This window comes from Leiobunum rupestre, chromosome 2, assembly GCF_980474605.1.
Source record: "Leiobunum rupestre chromosome 2, qqLeiRupe1.1.hap1, whole genome shotgun sequence".
Classification (NCBI taxonomy): domain Eukaryota; kingdom Metazoa; phylum Arthropoda; class Arachnida; order Opiliones; family Sclerosomatidae; genus Leiobunum; species Leiobunum rupestre.
Window position 1 is genome coordinate 63,771,876 of NC_143385.1, and position 23,062 is coordinate 63,794,937.

Consider the following 23,062-nt stretch of genomic DNA (forward strand, 5'->3'; position numbering starts at 1 on the left):
GTCGTTTATTTTATTCAAATTTCATCGTCCAAAATTATGATCTCTACCTTCAGAAAGACAAATCACGACCTTCAAAATGTTTATCTCGGCCCTCAAAATGTTTATCTCGGCCCTCAAAATGTTTATCTCGACCTTCAAAATGTTTACCTCAAACTTCAAAATGTTTATCACGACCTTCAAAATGTTCATCACAACCTTCAAAATGTTTACCTCAAACTTCAAAATGTTTATCACGACCTTCAAAATGTTTATCTCGACCTTTAAAATGTTTATCTCGACCGTCAAAATGTTTATCTCGAAAATATACCAAGATATTATAACAAAAATAAATAATAGTAAAATTGCAATGCCGACCTTGAGAATGGTGATCTCGACCTTCAAAAAAAGGTTCGCGATCTTCCCTTGAAATTAAAACGTACCAATCCATCGAAGCAACATTTTAAAATGGGCTGATCGCGAAGAAATTCAAGACGCAAAAAGCAAAAACGCAGTGACTCGTTCACAGGCGGCGCCACTTACAAAAGACGCGCGACGTGACTAAAAATGAATTGGAAAGCTACACCTGATAGCGCGCTCCAAAGCGAATGGCGTATAGGTCCGCCTTTGTTCGAAATGCCAAGTAAGACTCGGTTAGTTAAGGAGGCACCCACCGCTAGAGGGAGCGGGCGCGATAAAAGAGTATCAATGTCGATAGAGGGATCTTGACGCGTGACTTGTAAAGCTGATTGATGCGAGTATCCTATTCCAGCACGGGCGAAAGTCCCTTGATTTTAATTATCTATGGCCCGCGTCCCTGGCGGCCTTCGTACAATGGAGAATTTTCAAGTGGAGGCGGGCTAGGATAAAGTATCCGCTTCTTTGGGAATTACCAAGGACACGCGACCAAAAGGCTGCCTCCCTTATATATTACCTAGAGGCGGACTTTGTCTCCGGAATCTTAATCAAATGTTAATGGTACTTACCGTTCTTTACCGAGGACTGACATCTAGTGTCGAGTTTTGGTACTTTTCAGTTTTTAGTTCGGGTTTTTGAAGTATCTCCGACCGCTTGCTTTGGGCGTTTTCAGGGTTTTTCGGAGTTACAACTCGTTAGTACGGGGACATTTTAGCGCGCAAACGATTATTCTCATTCTTCTATCGGCGAAAATAACAGGAACCACATCGACTGCGCATGCGCGAAGGTATTACAAGAAGCGGCCATTTTTAAAAATGGCGTACTTTACAAAATTTTAATATTAATAAAAAAGACGCAAAAAATGCACGTGTTGCTAACAGGAGATGCTACGTAACAGACATATTTTTTTTGCACATGCGCAGAGTAAGTTACGCCATTTTTCGTCGCTAGGGAGATGATAATAACGTTTATATGTTCTAAGGCAGTAGGAACGCCCTTTATTAAATATTAAATTGAAAAATTTTTATTAAAATTATCCATGGACTAAATTAATTGAAAAATGTTATGAAAAACAAGAGAGACACGCGTGGAACTGTTAAATGCAATTTATTTGGGTGTATACAGCCCACAATATAAAATACAGTTGCTTTGACAAAGACCTTCGGGTTGAAAGCTTAGTGTATTTTATATTGTGGGCTGTATACACCCAAATAAAAAGTATTTAACAGTTCCACGCGTGTCTCTCTTGTTTTTCATAACATTTTTCAATTATTAAATATTCGAAATTGAATTTTGGTACTATTTTTGATAGTTTAGAACTTAAGGGGGAAGAATACAGTAAAAGCCTCTTTTCGTTCAAGCTGAACGTTTCTGTTTTAACAATTACATAATTGAATTATATTTTTCTTGTTAGGCTGAACCTTCCTCTAGTGCTTAAAATGATTTTTATAATTCTAATATTAATAGTTAACGAGATATAAGGTCCTAACTAAAGGGTAGTTTGGGCACTTGCCCAACTTGTTTAGCTCCGGGGGTCCAAATTAAAACGTAATAACTTAATTACTTTTAAATTTAAAATCGACAAAATTATTTTAGTCACTAACCAAGAGGCTGTTTTACACTTAAATATTAATTTTATAAGTTAAAATACAAAATTAAAAGAGTTCAGCTTGAAATAGCGCGAAAGTAGACAATGGCCACTGTAGTCTTCCCCCTTAAGATTTTAAGTATTTAAAATGTAATTAAACTTTAAATTTAAATATTTAACAGTCGTTCTTTCTTTTAATAGATCTGAAACGGAAAGTTCTAAAGCCACTGACAACGAGACTTTGTGAGCTGCTTTCAGTCCTAACGTAAAAACCACATATTCGCAGTAAGTAAAGTTTCAAATTAAATATCAAGAACGTATTAAGGTTTTATTGAGAACATGGAAGTCGAAACGTTCACAGAAAACGAGCAGCTAAATCACCGAACGTTATCCATGATGGCTGACCAATAATATTGGCACAAAACTACAACTTGTCAAATTGGAAAATGTTTAGCCTTAAAGCAAGTGTCGGCTCTAGGTGAAGTAGCTCTTTTTTCAACAGATGTCGCTAGCGTCGAAAACCAAACAAGATGCTGAAGCTACATTTTGACCCAAAAGGCGGGACATAAATGCTTCGCGTTGATTGACTCGTTTGTAAATTTGTCAGTAACTTCAATTATAGTAATTGTTTATAATATATTTTATATGGGATATATAATTTAGGTTAAAGTTCACTAACGTCGTAAGTAGAGTAAAAGTGGTCTAAATATAATCCTCTATAATGGCTTCAGCTCCCATTAATAGATGGCTCCACGCTCTCCACGAAAGTAATTTTTTTTCGAAGATTCGGATAGATTCATGGCCATCTCTAATAACAGGGGCCTTTTAATAATACGGATGGCAATGATAGACCCGACAGTTGCTTTAAGATGCAACCAAACTGTTTGGTTACAAATTTCATTTTAATAAACTTAGAAGGGGATTTTTAATTATGAAATTTATCATATTTGATGAATCAATTATCGCAGTTAATCACTCTGAAGAGCATATAAACATTGTGAGTTTACAACTGGATTACCACGGAAATGGATTTACTCAGTGAGTTGGGAAATCTTTCCAATTCAATGGTTTACTTTGGAAATTAAAACGCTTACGATTTTATTTCACATCTTTTTATATAGAACTACGAAATTTAAGAAATCACTACAATATAATTTTAATAACTTAACTCTGTCAAATTATTGGTATCAGCCAAAAATTCAGACATATCTGCAGACAAAACAGCAGATAACGATAAGTTTGTCTCACTGTTTTGATTTGCCAGCCGTCACGTGCCTTAAAAGGCCAATATTATTGGTCAGCCTTAAAATGTAACGCCATCTGTCTCGTATTATAATTATTTTTTATAACTGATAAAATAACTCGGAATCTATGAATTATTTTTTGCTTATGAGGAATTTATTAATGGTGGATCAATGAATTTCACATGTCTGCCACCAGGTTGAACAGAAACAAGAGTTATTGGCGATAGTTACGTTAAAAAACCAGTCATTGCGCGTTTTAGAAGACGAGTTTTTTCTTAAATTCGTTTAATTCAGCTTTAAAAAAATTTGGACAAACGTATTTAGTAGTTAATTCGACTATTTCGTAAGATTTCGTATACACGTTGTCTGGAATAAAAAAATTGAAAACGTTCCTATAACCAACAGTAGATGGCGCTAATTTCAATTGGTGGGCGCGGCTTAGGTAGGAGATCACGTCTGGAACGTAGACTCAGACATTTTTAGGTTAAACTAAATTCGTTATTGTTAATATGCATAATATAAAAGTACGTTTAGAAAATATTGTTATTATGTTACTTATCGTTGAAGTCAAAACAGCTTTGTAACTATCAGTCATTTGAACTTGTTATTTTCATGAAATTCTGAGATTACTAAATCTGAAGAGATAAAATGACCTCGCCCATAACCTTATGACGTCATCAGCAAAGAGTCGTAAGGCTCAGACCTCGCCTATAACCTAATGACGTTATCAGCAAAGGGTGATAAGGCTCTGGCCTCTCCCTTGACCTGCTGACGTCATCAGAAAAGGGTCATAAAGCTCTTGCTCCTCCCTTGACCCTATGACGTCATCAGAAAAGGGTCGTAAGGCTCTGGCCATTCTCTTGACCCTATCACGTCATCAGCAAAGCGTCGTACGGCTCAGGTTTCACCGATAACCTAATGACGTCATCAGCAAAGGGTCGTACGGCTCAGGTTTCGCCCATAACCTAATGACGTCATCAGCAAAGGGTCATAAAGCTCTTGCTCCTCCATTTACCTTCTGACGTCGTCTGAAAAGGGTCGTAAGGCTCCGGCTCCTCCCTTGACCTTCTGACGTCATCTGCAAAGGGTCGTAAGGCCCTTTCCATAACCGACTTAGTAACCATTTGGCACCTGGGTCTTTCCAACACACTCTTAACAAAAATCGATTTAGATCAATACTAATAAAAAGAACGTTGGACGAATTTTTCAAGTCCCTCGTAAAAATATATTTTTAGCACTTGAAAACTTCTTTCTAAAGCATTGCTTTTTTCTTCGCCGTCAATTGGTTTACACGAAATATTCCGGAAAATCGAGTTTTTTTTCTCTTTTTCAAGAGCGAAGATTTCATTCGTTTCTTAATTCGTATTAAATAAACTGACGAGTTACAAAGTACGTTTATTTGGCGTGGCAACGTTTTTCATGATTTTAGACGACTGCCTGCTTTGGTTCCAGATATTTCACACACTCAACAAAACTATTATTATTTTTCATCAGATTTTATTTTGGAATCTCGAGTAATTTATTTCCACTATTGTCTTCAAATTAAATTGAAATTAAATTTATCTGAAAAATTATTATTTTAATTAAAGTAACATTGAAAATTTACTGAAATAATAAATGCTTTACAAAACAGATATATTTTTTATTTTTTTTTTCATAGAAGTCTCTAGAAGATTTAGTGATTAAAGTGATTAAATTGTGATTGAAGTGATTAAATTTTGATTGAAGTGATTAAATTGTGATTGAAGTGATTAAATTGTGATTTAAGTGATTAAATTGCGATTGAAGTGATTAAATTGCGATTGAAGTGATTAAATTGTGATTGAAGTGATTAAATTGTGATTGAAGTGATTAAATTGTGATTGAAGTGATTAAATTGTGATTGAAGTGATTAAATTGTGATTGAAGTGATTAAATCCTGGTTGTAATGATTAAATCGTGATAAAAATTTTAATCATTTATTCATGGCCAGCCTCTCGGTATAAGGTAAATACAATAGTACCTTCAACTCGTCCTCAATATAATTATGGTATACTAGAATTTAGTTGAATCTACGATACGACAATTGGATCGAGCTAGTATGTGTCCTTTTAGATCGATCTAATTTTAGCGATGTACTGGGCGATATATTCGTCACAGATGACGAGAAAATTAGTTCTTAGGCAAAGACCGAATAATCTTATCATTTAATTTCAAAAACATTACATTGTATCTATTATGTACAGAACATAATATAATTTAGAGATAAGGAAATTTAATTTCCGTTATTTAGATTTAACTTAATGAAATTAATTACACGTTTTTAGCTGGAAAGGGGTAAAAAGTGGAGAAAAGATTCGAAATAAATGGTGTTGGTCGATTTGATCGAAAAATATGTGATCGACAGTCGATCAATATACGTTGCAATTGATCGAAATTCCATTTGATCGAATCCCATTTGTCATTTGTTTCATAAGATCGAACCTTCAAATGATCGAATACTATTTGATCGAATTCAAAAGTATTTGTAGTACCAGTTGGTATGTGTTTATTTTACCGAATGTCAATATGAAGTGCAGAAGGAATAATGATGGAATAATTCATTGCTTTAACTGTATTAAGCCACAAAGATGAAGAGATTTTTACTTTATACACTATATGATGGAATTTTTTATGACATATTTTGATACATATAAATAGGGTCCGGTTAGTTTAGGTTAGGTTAGGTTAGGTTGATGTACGCGCGCCGTAGGCGCGTATGCACCGTTGCCTTTTCGATTTACTCCCAAAAACTAGTAGTTTTACCCTACAGTAGCTTTCGATCAAATTTCGTTCGATCAAATGCCATTCGATCAAATGCAATTCGATCAAATGGAAATTCGATCAAATGGGGCCCGTTCGATCATTTGGGAATCGATCAAATAGACTCAAACCAAATAAATTGGGCTTTTTTTCCGGAATCCCCAAATTTTTTAATTTACAATCAAAAATAAAAATTTATTTAGGGAATTTGTTTGAGGTCAAAGAAAACTAAATTTTTATTTTGTAGTTACCTTAAGTGTTTGACAATAGCATCAAAATGTGACAAAATCATACTCAGCTCACGAGCTGCTCGTGTTAACCTGCTTAAGTGGGGTGGTGGAGTGGTTAGCACTTTCGCCTCGCAGCAAGAGGAGCCGGGTTCGATCCCAGCTTGTGGCACTGGGTGAAAACTCGAAACAACTCCTTCTGCGTTGAGTTTGCAAGTTCTCTCCCCACTGGTTTAAGGGGTTTTCCCTCGAGTTGTTCAGTTTCCCCTTCCATAAAAACTTGTCAAGGTTAACGGTAATAGTTAGTGTAGGGAGCTGTTGGCTCGATCTCGTGGCATGCAGGGCTTGCCACCACCCTCCTACGCATTGTAACCCGGCCACCTGAATTATTAGCTTCAAAAGTCGCTTGATGACTTAGGCCTAAGGTGGTGCCTTGGGTATTAGACTAGCTGATTATTATTATATTAATAAAAATATAATAAATTTTGATTATTTCATCAAACAGCTCAACGAACATGGATAACTAATTTCAGTTCTTTAAAAATACTAAAAACATTCACGTTATTTTACAATATTAAATTTTTCTGCAAACAAAACTAATTGTATAACTAGAGATCGGCGTTTGAATAAGAAATTATCCAATTATTTATTTTTATTCATAACCGCAAATTATCCGAAAAATATACGAAAAAACCGAATATTTTTGCATATTAAATCGTTGTTTATTCGAATAAAATGTTCATAAAAACCAGTTAACCAAACTTTTTATTGTTAATCGAAATTTTGCCGGTTAATTTATTCTTTCCGCCGACCTCTAGTTAGTATAACTAGCAAATTAATATAAAATTCTGAAATATCAAAGTAAAAGTGTAAATTTAAAGTTATTCTAAATTAAAATAATAATTAAAAAATTCAAAAAAGTACGCATTAATAAACAAATTAATTATTAATTTAGTCCCGTAACCACCTAAAAGTCCATTTAACTCTACACTCATACAAACTGTACCGTCTGCCAAGAGTAACCGTAATCCGTGAAAAACGCAGAAACTATTCGTATAATTTACCTCCCAATTGTTTGTTCTCAAACACGGCACCAAACTTTAGTTACTTTACCATTACCTAGATGTCGTTGGGCTCTACGGAGCCATTCACGACGCGGAGCTGCAAAACTTAATTTTAGGTTTTAAATACGGTCGCAACCTTTCGCCTTACTACCCTCCCGATTTAGGTAAAATTTAATTACAAAGAACACGTCGCGTCAAGTTAACGGGGCAGCACGACTGAAGCTTAAACGCCGGGTAAACAACGCTAACACGTTAACCTGGTAAACGAGGCCGCTTCTAATGAAAGTTGATAATGGAAACTCACTGAATTTTTTGGTTGGCCGATTTTTGATCCCGGTCACTGCCGCGAGAATTTCACCCGGAGAGTAATCAGCGTTCTATGATACGGCCAACTTTCCCATTAGGGTCAGCTAAGGTTTGATTCTTCGGTAGGTTTAAGCACTCTCTGACAATATACCTTGACAATGTACGGCAAACGCAACCATCTTTCTTCGCGCTGTCAAGTTAATTTGTCGCGCGTAAAACTCGGTTTACAATGGAAAAAGTGAAGGGTTGGGTTTAAACCGCGCTGACTCATATTGTCGTCTCGGTCGTAGCGTTAACACGCTAGATACCGTTTCATTCGACAGCGGAGGTAAGGGCTGCTAAGGCTAAAATTCAACATCATTTCGTCGTTTTAGAGAAAAAGGGTGTTACGAAGGTAGGAAAAATACGATAGTTTCAAAAATGAATTAAGGTGGTTGGCCTCCAAGGACTTCCTAATGGTTTAGAGGACCATTGTTCCTGGCTCGTTTTAAGTTTTAAATGTAGGTGGCGCTCGAGGAGGTTTTCTGCTTAAAGGGTTTCCCCGTAAATAAGGCCATTACGGATCATTTTCATCTCAAACTTTTAATTGCTTTCAAATAATTAATTTTTAACCGCGAGGAATTTCATTTACGACGGTCTTTCGTCACGAAATTAAAACGCTCGCGGTAATTTGAAGACAACCTCAAATTGTTTATATTTAAAATGTAGGCTTAACATGACGCACGTAGTCTATTTAATGAGGTTTAAAGGGGGCAATGCGAGAGATGTAAAAACCAAAACCCAAATTATCCAAAAAACCAAATGATAAATACCTAAATTATCATACAAATGAAATGATAACTCAAATAATCGTAAAATTCAAACGATAAAAACCCAAAATAGAAATCAACTCCAAACTATCATAAAATTCAAAATATCACAAAATCCAACTATCATAAAATTCAAAATATCACAAAATCCAAACTATCATAAAATTGAAAATATCACAAAATCCAAACTATCATAAAATTCAAAATATCACAAAATCCAAACTATCATAAAATTGAAAATATCACAAAATCCAAACTATCATAAAATTCAAAATATCACAAAATACTAACTATCATAAAATTCAAAATATCAGTCATATCCAAACTATAATATAATCTAAACTATCAATATAATCCTAATATCATGAATATCCAAAATATTATAAAATATCCCAAATATCATAAAATATCCAAAATATCATAAAATATCCCAAATATCATAAAATATCCAAAATATCATAAAATATCCCAAATATCATAAAATATCCAAAATATCATAAAATATCCAAAATATCATAAAATATCCAAAATATCATAAAATATCCAAAATATCATAAAATATCCAAAATATCATAAAATATCCAAAATATCATAAAATATCCAAAATATCATAAAATATCCAAAATATCCAAAATATCATAAAATATCCAAAATATCATAAAATATCATAAAATATCCAAAATATCATAAAATATCCAAAATATCATAAAATATCCAAAATATCATAAAATATCCAAAATATCATAAAATATCCAAAATATCATAAAATATCCAAAATATCATAAAATATCCAAAATATCATAAAATATCCAAAATATAAAAAATATCCAAAATATCATAAAATATCCAAAATATCATAAAATATCCAAAATATCATAAAATATCCAAAATATCATAAAATATCATAAAATATCCAAAATATCATAAAATATCCAGAATATCATAAAATATCCCAAATATCATAAAATATCCAGAATATCATAAAATATCCAAAATATCATAAATCCCCGAACTATCATAAAATATCCAAGATATCATAAAAATCCAAGATATCAGAAAATCCGATATAGTTAGTACCTGTATGTATAGTACGAAATCACTGGTTCGGTGTGACAAAATGTCCCCAATTTGGGGAGTACACAGCTCCCCGACATAGACGAGCGTGCTGTAAATAAAGAGCGGCTGCGAAAGAGGCCAGTTAAGCAAAAACAAGAATCCGTCCGGATGAGAGACAGCGAGCGGAAAAATGCCTCCAAACAGATCAATAGACCAAATTGATCGATGATATCAAACGCCGTCTCCCCCTGCTTATTCAACCGCCTCGTCCAACTCTATTTCCGGTGCAGCACACCTGAATGACCAGCCCCTTTCGCACCCCTCTTCCCGGCTTCAATTACTCAGGATTATAGGGGCACCCCGTGTCACCTGACACTCGATGCCAAGACGAAGGTAATGGTAAACGTTCGTGAAGAGTTAACCCCCGATTAAGTTTAGTCAACGCTGTCATGTAACCTATGATTTTTATATCTACTGTGGTCGAGTTCGTATTCGTACGAACGCATTGTCAGTGAGGGATGGTTAGCGCTTACCATCGTCGTCTGAAGTTGGGATTTTAGTTGGTCAGATGCTGCTGCTACGTAGTTAGCAATACGCTTTTTTATATTGAAATTGGTCAAAAATTTACTACTGCAATAGACTATGCATAGAATTTATTTCATATAATACAAACAACCGAAAATGAATGTTTAAAGGGACGCTAGCCCTCAGCTGACGTCATTATTATAAAGGGACGATAGCCCTCAGCTGACGTCATAATTATAAAGGGAAGCTAGCCCTCAGCTGACGTCATAATTATAAAGGGAAGCTAGCCCTCAGCTGACGTCATAATTATAAAGGGAAGCTAGCCCTCAGCTGACGTCATAATTATAAAGGAACGCTAGACCTCAGCTGACGTCATAATTATAAAGGGACGCTAGCCCTCACCTGACGTCATAATTAAAGAGGTGTTAGCACTCAGCTGACGTCATAATTAAAGAGGTGTTAGCACTCAGCTGACGTCATAATGAAAGAGGTGTCAGCCCTCAGCTGACGTCATAATTATAAAGGGACGCTAGCCCTCACCTGACGTCATAATTAAAGAGGTTTTAGCCCAGAAAATAGCGTCATAATTGAAGAGTGATTTGTCCAGAAAAAATCGTCATAATTAAAGGAATACTGTCCCATGAAATTCGATATTGCTACAGACCATATACCGGTGAGGTTAAAGTTGAAACTTACGTCATCCATAAGCGATAGAAATTCAATATCAAAATTGTTTTAGATTAAATAACAAAAAGTTTTAGAAGTCCCAGTTCCGCTATAAATAAAAATGTAACCTTAACCAGCTACCTAAGAGCGTCCGTGCCAGCGCGAACGCGACCCCGCTATATATTGAACCCGGCAGTTACATTCCTGCGAATCAAAATAAAAAGTAGTGGGCCCAAAAAGAGCAGACAACGGTAGAGCGGAACGAAGGAGGTCACATCGCTATCTCTCAGACATTCTTAATGGAGTCCACGCTTCAATTTCGGCCATACAGCGCCCCCTCCCGTGAAACAACACAATCAAAGGCAGCTAGCCATGAATCAAATAGAGACCCGGCGAATCATCGGGTAAACAGAGCACGACCCGGCCGGGTTTCCAAAGGAGACGCACTTCGACCCGAAAGAAACTCCGTAGAGAAATCCCAAATGGAAATTTTATCTGGAAATGAGCGTTTAAGAACTTGTCCTAACGACCACGCGACCTTTGACTCCTTGATTACTTGGTGACAGGAAATTAAGCGGAGGGAACGGGTGCGGTTTGTACCGATTTAAGCGTGGCTTGGGTGCCAATTTACTCTACTTTTTACCGTTTAAAAAATCTAATATTCCATTTGACCATCGTTTACTTAGGAACCAAGTTTTAAAACGTGTTATAAAAGAAATTTAGTTTGAATTTTTTTAATAAGGTGAACGAAATGTACTTTAAATTTGTGTGTTTTACGTGACCCCTTTACATCTTATATCAATATATTTTCTTATTATACGCTTTTAATCTTAACTTGAAAGGGAAATTTTGAGTTACTGATAAAATAAACTCATTTTTCATGATAGTTTAAACATACTCTTCTCGAAAGGACAGTGAATTTAGATGAACCGAGAATATGGGAGTGACTCCCGGAATATAAACCTCTTCGCCTTTCTTGCAACAATATTTTCCCATTTCTCACGATAATGGGGACAATATTAAGGGAATTAATAGGTTCATTTAATCTATAGAACAAAAGAAATTAATAACTTCATTTAATCTATAGTACAAATTAAATTAATAAGTTCATTTAATCAGAAGTAGAAAGGAAATTAATAAAATAATTTAATCATAAATATAAAGGAAATTAATGAGTTTATTTAATCAGAAGTATAAATGAAATTAATAAGTTCATTCAATCAGTGGAATAGAGGAAATTAATAAGTTCATTTAATCAGTGGAATAGAGGAAATTAATAAGTTCATGTAATCAGTGGAATATAGGAAATTAATAAGTTCATTTAACCAGTGGAATATAGGAAATTAATAAGTTTGTTTAATCAGTGGAATAGAGGAAATTAATAAGTTCATGTAATCAGTGGAGTATAGGAAATTAATAAGTTCATGTAATCAGTGGAATATAGGAAATTAATAAGTGCAGGTAATCAGAAGTATAAAATAAATTAATAAGTTCATTTAATCAGTGGAATATAGGAAATTAATAAGTTCATTTAATCAGTAGAATATAGGAAATTAATAAGTTCATTTAATCAGTGGAATATAGGAAATTAATAAGTTCATTTAATCAGTGGAGTATAGGAAATTAATAAGTTCATGTAATCAGTGGAATATAGGAAATTAATAAGTGCAGGTAATCAGAAGTATAAAATAAATTAATAAGTTCATTTAATCAGTGGAATATAGGAAATTAATAAGTTCATTTAATCAGTGGAATATAGGAAATTAATAAGTTCATTTAATCAGTGGAATATAGGAAATTAATAAGTTCATTTAATCAGTGGAATATAGGAAATTAATAAGTTCATTTAATCAGTGGAATATAGGAAATTAATAAGTTCATTTAATCAGAAGTATAAATGAAATAACCAAGTTATATTTAATCAGAAGTATAAATGAATAACCAAGTTAAATTTAATCAGAAGTATAAATGAAATAACCAAGCTAAATTTAATCGGAAGTGTATAGTCGAGATAAGTATACACAAGCCTGATAAATTGTAAGAGGTCGGCTGACGAAAACACTATTTGTATCCTAGAAAATTAGTCAAGAATGGGCAGATCCGGATGCGATGCCAATCAGAAAGTGGGTGTGGTGTGTTTTTGGGACATTGGGTGTGAGCTGATTGAAGACCCAAAGCGGCTTATAAGAATTATTGAGATATTCCGGGTCTAATGGCGTGATTGCCTAGCCCCCTACGTTCTAAATCGAGGAATTACCGAGAACTAATCATTTTCAAAGAGAAAAATCCTTCTAAAATAACCAGACCGAATTAGAAATGTTTGTCAATACTAAGATTCGTTAATTCACCGTCCAAGCTTGTTAGAAAATAGAAATCCTAAAATAATCCTAATATATAATAATCCTAATTATCCTAATAATCCTAAAATACTATCAAATCAACCCCCAAAATCATGGAATCAAAGTTTGGAAAATCTGTTCATCAAAGATAAAATTCTCTAAAAACAGGCTCGGAAATAAGTGTGGTCTAAAAGGTTAAAACAATTTATTAATTTATTGGATGAGTTTATTTTTTCAATAACTGGCGGTAACTGGTCTCGAAAAGCAATTTGATAATTAAAGAAACTGCCATTAGGTCGAGTTTATTAATTTAAAAATACTTAAGTACTATTAACTTACTAGTCCCAGGAACCAGTTTATTAATTAAATAATTACTATGGTACTATGGTCCCAAGGGTCAGTTTATTCATTATCAATTTTTTATAGTGCTATTAAAAAACTGGTCACGTTGACCAGTTTAATAATTTAAAAAACTACTATGATACTATTCACTCACTGAATGCTAATAATAAACTGGTCCCGATTACCACTTTAACAATTTTAAAATTACTATGGTTCTAATAATAAACTGGTCCCGATTACCAGTTTATTAATTTTAAAATTACTATGGTACTAATAGTAATCTGGTCCCGATGACCAGTTTATTAATTTTAAAATTACTATGGTACTAATAATAAACTGGTCCCGATTACCAGTTTATTAATTTTAAAATTACTATGGTACTAATAGTAATTTGGTCCCGATGACCAGTTTAATCATTTTTAAATTACTATGGTACTAATATTAAACTGGTCCCGATTACCAGTTTATTAATTTTAAAATTACTATGGTACTAATAGTAATTTGGTCCCGATGACCAGTTTAATCATTTTTAAATTACTATGGTACTAATATTAAACTGGTCCCGGTGACCAGTTTAATCATTTTTAAATTACTATAGTATTAATATTAAACTGGTCCCGGTGACCAGTTTAATCATTTTAAAATTACTATTGTACGATTTACTCACTGTTCCCTTGATCCAGTTAGTTATTATAAAAAGATAATATGTTATTATAATCTGACTGGTCAAAAGGACCTCCACAAGAATGGGATATTTCCGGGGTCGTTAGCCTAGAGGACCAGTTAAGAAAAACCTTATTTCCTGGAAAAAATAACCATTTAAAAATCGAGAATTCTAAACGAATACTAAAAAAAAATCCTAAACTCCATTTTAAAATATTGAAATATATCTCGAGTATTCAAATTCCTTTTTACCCGACTTACGAGGGTACCAGTTTTGTTGCAAACTACGATCGTAAAACCTACTTCCTATGGATGGTCAGCCGGGTATATACGTTTAACACGGTCACTAGGCTAATTTGTTCAACTAATAGAATTTAAATTTTGGAAACTCAGTGACCCCTTCAACGCCGCTGTGGATTTAAAAGTCAGAATTACCATAATTTTAAATAATTAAACTTTCCTTTTTCTTATAACAAAAGTCGGGTTTAATTAGTCAAATTTAGAATGGACAATCTTTAGCGTTAAAGTAGTAGCAAATAAAAGTCTTCCTCAAAGAATGGCTAATTGAATCGTCGTTCGAAACCTTCTTGTCTAATCTAATTACTAAGTTAGGCCCCAGATCAATAACTCAACCAGACTCAATGCCCCAGTTGAGTCCAATACGTAACAGTCTGACCTAATTCCAGAAAAACGCTTAAAATGGCACCCCATCCCAACCGATTGTTAGTTTCTATCTTCAAAAATGTAATCTCTAAATTCTAAGTTAATACTTTCTCAGGGTTTATTTCTGGGAATCTGGTAGTAGGTCGAATGTTGATGTTATTTTCCAGAAATCAGTTAATCCCAGTGTCGGATTTCTCGTCTGAGAATTGTTTAGTATCTTTAAACTAATATTCAATTTATCCCTATTGTAGTGAAAAACATTTATTGAACTTTGGCTGAAAATACATTGTATCTTTAAACTAATATTCAATTTATCCCTATTGTAGTGAAAAACATTTATTGAACTTTGGCTGAAAATACATTGTATATTTAAACTAATATTCAATTTATCCCTATTGTAGTGAAAAACATTTATTGAACTTTGGCTGAAAATACATTGTATCTTTAAACTAATATTCAATTTATCACTATTGTAGTGAAAAACATTTATTGAATTTTGGCTGAAAGTACATTGTATCTTTAAACTAATATTCAATTTATCACTATTGTAGTGAAAACATACAATTTATTTTCACCAGAATTCTATTGAATATTTTTTCCTACAATAGTGATAAATTTAATATTAGTTTAAAGAATGATACAATCTATATTCACCTAAAGTTAGTAAATGTTATTCGCTACAATAAAGAAAAATTGAGAATAAACTGTTTCTTTAAAATAAAATTCAATCTATCACTACTGTAGTGGAAAACATACATTAAGGTTTTATGTGAAAATAAATTGTACCTTTAAAGTAATTTAATCTATCACTATTGTAGTGAAAAACATTTAGTAAACTTTTGGGTGAAAATAAATTGTACTTTTAAAGTAATATTCAATATATCACTACTGTAGTGAAAAACATAATTAAACTTTTGGGTGAAAATAAATTGTACTTTTAAAGTAATATTCAATCTATCACTACTGTAGTGAAAAATATATATCAGACTTTTGAATGAAAATAAATTGTTGCTTAAAAGTAATATTAAATCTCTCACTACTGTAGTGAAAAACATAATTAAACTTTTGGCTGAAAATAAATTGAACCTTTAAAGTAATATTCAATCTATCACTACAGTAGTGAAAAACATATATCAGACTTTTGAATGAAAATAAATTGTTGCTTAAAAGTAATATTTAATTTATACAGAGAATAACATTCATTGGGTATTAGCCTAGCTGATTATTATTATTATTATTATTATTCAGTCATATTTACCATTTCAATTACGGATGTAATAAAACAATATTACACTAAATGTAAAATTTATGAATATTAATTTAGTTAAGATGAAATTTATAATTTAAAACGGCCATACGTCGAGCAGAAAAAAGATTCGTCACATAAAATCGGTCCACCAAAATCATTAAGAATAATGGCGCAGACTAAATTGACATATCAAAGGACATACATCAATGCCCCGCCGAAGAGAGGGGCTTAAGAACCACAAAAGAATTTCGGCAATTTAACACCAGGGGACGCTGAGCAGCGTGTTAACAAAAGGGGAATTTCATTTAAGCGGGCGGACAAAAATCCTGTTTTATTTTTCCTTTTGGGTCCAAGCCGCAAAAATTTTAATTTTTAAGCGCCTCGCCACTCCCCCTGGTGGCGGGGAGGCGAACAATAGGCTTCGAAAACCATCAGGCGCCCCCGACACCACTTGACGTTACGGTAACGGATAACGGAGCGGGTACAGTCAGCGTTGAGGGGGAGTAAAAATAAAATTCCAAAAAATATACGATTAATTTGATTACGGTGGGTTACGCAATCCAGGGGTTCTTTTTTACGGATTATTAGAAGGCGGGGGTCGGAGGTTTGATGACCCCCCTCCTAAGGTACCCATTATTAAATTAGGGTGAGCCTACGTAAATTAAATCTACCGTATTTGGGAGGTATTCCGGGTTTAGTCTGACGATGAGCGTGCTTTCAAATTAATGTTTATGACTTTTTACGCTTATCGGAAGTAACTTAATGATCCATGTAAGTAAGGCGGCTGTAGTCTGGCCAACCTTGCCCGGGCATAAATAATTATTTAATTCTCACGTGACAGAATGTCCCCCACGCTCTTTCCTTATAAATAAAATAACCTAAAATGGTGGACAAAGTTAAAAATTTCCATTGCCCTATTTAGCAAATACGTCAATTTGGTATCTATTGTAGCGTCATCTAGGGCTGTTTTACGAAAGAAGATTCTATTTTATTTTCGTAGAAACGGAAGAAAAGGAAATTACGTGTCACTAAGCGTTTCTCTTTGCTGACAGTAGGTGGTTCTTCAGTCACTGCACTAGCGTACATTGTATTATTAAAGTGGTGTATTCAAAAAAACTTAGAAGGCTATCACGTTCCAAATTTTTAGAGACCAAATTGTTCACGTTTTACAAGAAAACCCGCATTTAGAGGGACGCCATTCAAGGTTAAATGTTAAAGCGTTTTATGGAACTAGATGTCACCACTTTACATTTCTTAGCGGGAAAGATAACAAATATATATTTGTTACGAAAAAATTTAAGTAAAAACTATGATCCAATTAAATTTCCAGGTTAATACAATCACGAAATAAATTGCATTTTTAAAGGTTGGTGGCTCCATCTTCAAATTAGAATTCGAGTTCTGTAAAAAAATCTGCCTTTTAAGGTAGGGGGATCGAAGCCTACACACGCTTTTATCGCTTTGAATATTTAAATTATGCCTTATTAAATATTTGCCCACCATAATTTATACAAGTGGGAATTTACGGCTCAAATTAAATTAATCATTCTGGTTAATTAAATTTGTTGCTTATAATTTTAATAAAAAATGAAAGTTGATTGAAGTTATACTGAAATTTCGCTTACCTTACAAATCGATTCACAAATTGGTTAAAGAAATTTCGCTTACTTACAAACCGATTCACAAATTCGTTAAAGAAATTTCGCTTACTTACAAACCGATTCACAAATTGGTTAAAGAAATTTCGCTTACCTACAAACCGATTCACAAATTGGTTACAGAAATTTCGCTTACTTACAAACCGATTCACAAATTGGTTACAGAAATTTCGCTTACTTACAAACCGATTCACAAATTGGTTAAAGAAATTTCGCTTTCTTACAAACCGATTCACAAATTGGTTAAAGAAATTTCGCTTTCTTACAAACCGATTCACAAATTGGTTAAAGAAATTTCGCTTACCTACAAACCGATTCACAGATTGGTTAAAGAAATTTCGCTTACCTACAAACCGATTCACAAATTGGTTAAAGAAATTTCGCTTACCTACAAACCGATTCACAGTTGGTTAAAGAAATTTCGCTCACCTACAAATAAAGTGATTTTTTCAAAAATCACTTGATTTGTAGGTCAAAAATAGATTCCTATAAAATTAAAATACAATGAAAATCGGAGAAAACTAAAATATTAAATTGTTATTAAATTTAATTAAGATTGCATTTAATTCAAGATTAGCTAGCTCATAAAAGTGAAATATTCGTTAATTAAACAGGAAAATGACCATTAATTGTAAAAAAATCAATAAATTCAATAAAATTAAAAAATCCGATTTAAATCAAAAAATCTATTGATTTGATTTTTATAAAAAAAAATCTACCAAGTAGCAACCCTGTAACTGTGTTTAAAAATAATATACCAAATTAGATTATAAAATTAATATTTTATTTAATAATTAAGTCCCAACTAGGTTTGGTTATTTCGATATTATTCTAACATTTTACAGTATTAAAATAAAAATACCGCCTACGACCTACTTGCAGTTAATTGTTTTAGTCGAGCTCTTAGGTTCGGGTATTAACAAATTTTCATTCCTGAATATTTTAAAGTTAAAATATTTTACCACTTCTTTATATTTTGGTGGAAAATTGGCATAAATTTCGGTTTACTTGAAAGGAATTTGATACTATTCAGTTAACGGAGAAATTATGCATAAAGCCATTAAATTAAAATATCATTGGATAGGCAATATTTTTTTTAGAAAAAAAAAGTAAAAAGTTTGAAAGTCGTCTTAAGTTCAACGCTAGAACGATCTTATACTTTTATGCAAAAATTAGCCAATGTCTAAAAGCTTTCTCAGAAACCAACTAAGAATCGCCAATCGATTGTGGTCCACTTTTAGGTGGAATCTACTTCACAACGACTGACAAGATACGGTAGTCTAGCAACGTAAAACCAGGGACTAATTCCAACTTTACTTGTCAGTGATACAAATATCTACCTTCTTTAATATTAATGAAAGCGTCGCATAAGTAACGTAATAAACGTAAGTACGACACTGAATGATGGTTTGTTGGGGAGTAATGAACAGGAAACACGTCACAACTTACTCGGGCAACTTTACCTGACACTTCGGAAGACGTATAGCAGCAGGCACAAAGTTGTAAGTCCTTAGCACATAGTGATTTTTATGGTCCTTGGTGAAACAGACCTATGATCGTAGTAAGTTTCGCCGATAGTACCTTATACACTGCCAAGTAACACCAGCGTATCCGTCGCTAATCGTATACGAAAGTATGGCCTTACTTGTAAGGTGGGGTGGAGGAGTGGTTAGCACTTTCGCCTCGCAGAAAGAGGAGCCGAGTTCGATCCCAGCTTGTGGCACTGGGTGAAAACTCGGAACCACTCCTTCGTTGAATCTGCAAGTTCTCTCCCCACTGGTTTAAGGGGTTTTTCCCTGAGTTTTTCGGTTTTCCCTTACATAAAAACTTGTTGAGGTTAACGGTAATTATTAGTGTAAGGAGCTGTTGGCTCGCGTTGCGTGAAGGGCTTGCCACCACCCTCCTACGCATTGTAACCCGGCCACGTGAATTAATGGCTTTAAAAGTCGCTCGATGACTTAGGCCTAATTCGGTGCCAAGGGTATTAGCCTAGTTGATTATTATTGTCACTGAAGTTGATAAACACTGGCAAGTAATACTAACTTATAATAGTATATGAGAGTAAAGCTTTATTGGTCACTGAATTACGGAGGTTGACGAAAAAAACAGTAAAAAAAAAGTCACACTTACGAATCTTACGTTACTTATGATCGTAGAATTTTGTAGAAGGTAGTACCTTTTACACTGCTAAGAAACCTCGGCTTTACTAGTAACTGAATTAGGGAGGTTGGCCAAACTAATATTAAAAACAATTATCGTGAAACTTACGATTATTACCTTACTTATGATAGTAGTAAGTTGTAGACTGTAATACCTTATACACTGCCAAGTAACACCAGCTTATCCGTCTCTAATCGTATACTAGAACGCGGCTTTACTTGTCACTGAATTACGGAGGTACCTTAGGCTTTTACAGGATAAAAGGCTTGGCAGCAGCGAGGTATTTTGTATTCTAATTTTAGGGTAAAGAATTCCGGGTTTTTGCACGTGCCTAAAAAATATCCAAAGCAGAGAAAAGTAGACTACCAGATTTCAACGAAACAATACGCTTGGCTGGAGTAAAACTGTACCGTCTTTCTTCTACGTGGAATATTCCGGCAAAATACAAAGCCTTGCAAAGTGAAGAAGCAAATATTATTTTGGTTTCAAGAATCTGAACGCAACAGAATGCATTTTACTTTATTTTTTGGTGCTTTTTTTCTCTTTAAAATATAGAATCCCAGTATTTTATAGGACTTTGTGGGTGTGGCTATTTTGAAGAAACAGCGACCTGCAAAACATTGCTATAATGTTGATATGGTATACAGGGTGTTTCAAAAGGGTATGCGAAAATTTGTTGGAGTTGTAGGGGGTGAGTTGAGAAGTGTGCCTGTTTTTGTCCCATTTTCCTACGATGAGTTAAAAGAGCGCCAGAGAGCTTCAAAGTGTGGCCTACTAGCCCCTGGAAGTAGTCTGCAACAAGCGCAAAACCAAGCGGCAGGGAAACACGAACATTAAGGTTTGGGTTCGTGTGATAGGTAAAAAAGGACTTTGTAAACAAATCGAGGTAACCAACGTAAAAAAGTAAACATAAACCGTATTTAAAGTCCCTGCTGCTTGGTTGTGCGCTTGTGGCAGTCTACTTCCAGGGGCTAGTAGGCCACACTTTGAAGCTCTCTGGCGCTCTTTTCAACTCAACTCCTTCAAATTTTTGTATAACCTTTTGAAACACCCTGTATATTATAATTTCTTTAAATTATATTTAATTTGAAATTGTATCACAGTTGAATTTCGATGTTGTGATAGTCTAACAATAAACTCCTCCCCCTTAAACACAAATCAGATCAGCCCGGTATATCATTGGTCTGAGGTGGACCCGTTGAATTTAGGGCCCTGAACTAATACTGTTGGGACCTACCCAATTAACCCAAGTTTGGGTGTATCAGATGCATTTTGCAGGGTAAATGGAAATTTAAAAATTTCAGAAAAATCAAATAATAATTTTTTTTTGACCGCGATTGATTGAACCATGCCTAAATCCGTCCCTGTCTTTGTTTCCCTAAAAATGGCCTTTCGTGCAAGCGGAAAATTCGGCCAAAACCGTCAACACGAAACCAAGATTATTTTAAACCCTAAGCAAAATAAAGCAAAAAACATAAAAATTAAATTTTTTCAAACCATTTCGGCACAAGGTAAAATTGTGACTTAAATTGACGTTGATGCGGCGTCAAAATTACCCTACAGCGTTGCCAGGTCCTGAAAATAAACTTATCTAACCAAAGAATATAAAGCCCCAGGAATGGAAGGATTGATATTATTGGCCGCGTGTTTTGGTTGCGTTAGAAACCCGGTCTATCTTTAAAAACGAGAAGCGCAAAAGCTCCACTAGACGTCCGGAGCTACACCTTCCATTCCTGGGGCTTTATATTCTTTGATCTAACCAGATCCAAAAAATAATCGATTTTAGGAAAGAATTATCGTATGACTGAAAATTAGCGATAAATTTGAATTTGGTGGGAATATATTGGCGTTAAATTTGATAATTAAAATTTTTTTTAAATGTTTGAATAAAGTTCATTTTATTGAAAATCAAAATCTAATATAATTAATTGTTTAATTAATTGTCAAAATCTAAGGTAAAAACGTTGCAGTTTTAATCGGTAAATTTAAAAAATAATATCATTATCGTATTCGCAAGCTGAATTATCGAAAAAAGGTTTACTATATAGAACGCCGTTAAAAGTGTTTTAATTGTACGATAATTATCGAAAGTCTGGCAACGCTGTAAATTAACCTACAAATAACGACAATCGCAACGTGTCGGGCAAAAAAGGGCTGCGTTCAGTAACTCTAAAAAAGCTCAGAGTTGAGCTCAACGGTCATCAGTTTTTTGACTTCTGGTTTTGACGTCACGTTGCCCGTCCGTTGAGCAACGAAGTCATCGTTTTTCGAGCAGATTTTTCCGTTGCTCAACAGTCACGTGACGGAGGAAGGCTAGCTGCAGACGCCGCAACAGGCGATATTTGACAAAATTTACAACAAGCGTAAAAAGCGTTCAACAAGACCCTACGTCACGTTTGACAACGGTCTCAACGAAAAAAAGTTTTCGGATATTTCGTTGAGAGTGACTGAACGCAGTTAAGGTTCGCGTCTAGCAGAAGCCACTAAGTCACTAGCGCCATCTAGGGCAGGGGCGGCTCCAGACCAATATTTGGGGGGGGGGGGGCACCGTCGTAGATTTTTTCAAGACATAAAAAACAGACACTTGTGGATTTGTATACCCATGTACCGTAACTCTACTTACAGTACTAGAAAAGTGGTGTAGGGGAAAGAGGAATACTGGGCCTTGATTTAGGGCAAGAGAGTCCACCCATGGCACTGTAGGTATTAGTGCGCCATAGGCATTCTATAAAACCATAAAACTCTATAACGCTTTTTAGACATTCTTAGAATATTTTTATAAGAAAGCACTTGCATTTGATATTCTAAAGTTCCCATAAAACTTACCGTTTGTCCCTATAGGCCTACTAGGTTTAGTTTCGACGAAAATTACGACGCCATCGTTGAACGGTTGCACTACAACCGTAATTTCATAAATAGGCTTACTAAAATAATTTTATCACTAAGATACTTGTGACTTACCATAATCGCATACGTGCACCCAAACAAGTTGAAGCAGCGACAAAACCAAGGTTTTTGTGTAGCTATAAATTGTAATTATAAATAATAACATTTCCTGAAGAAAAACACAATGTATCGTACATTTTCCATTGGCCTGGCTCGCGCCCTTGCCTCCTCTAGAAGGAATGGAAACGAATACGGGTCTCGATTTTCCAGAAGTGAGTCAGTGACTCGGTCTGCAGCTGCAAGAACTTTAGCATATAGGTGACGGTCGAAGTTCCGCTGTTAAAGCTCTGGAAAATTTATCTCCGCAGGAATACGTTACGTAGCTCTTCTGTAACTGCAGTATCTCTTGCATGTAAAAGACCGTGACGGCATGTAAACAGTAA

At 34.3% G+C, this 23,062-nt stretch overlaps 1 protein-coding gene across 1 annotated transcript in view; it reads left to right on the forward strand.

The window, feature by feature from the left end:
- The first annotated feature begins 2,201 nt into the window (after positions 1 to 2,201).
- Positions 2,202 to 23,062, forward strand: part of LOC149958710 (uncharacterized) — a 74,987-nt gene continuing 54,126 nt past the window's right edge. The window contains exon 1 of the mRNA XM_090166062.1: positions 2,202 to 2,266. The gene's annotated coding sequence lies outside the window, so the exon portion shown is untranslated. The remainder of the gene's footprint in view (positions 2,267 to 23,062) is intronic.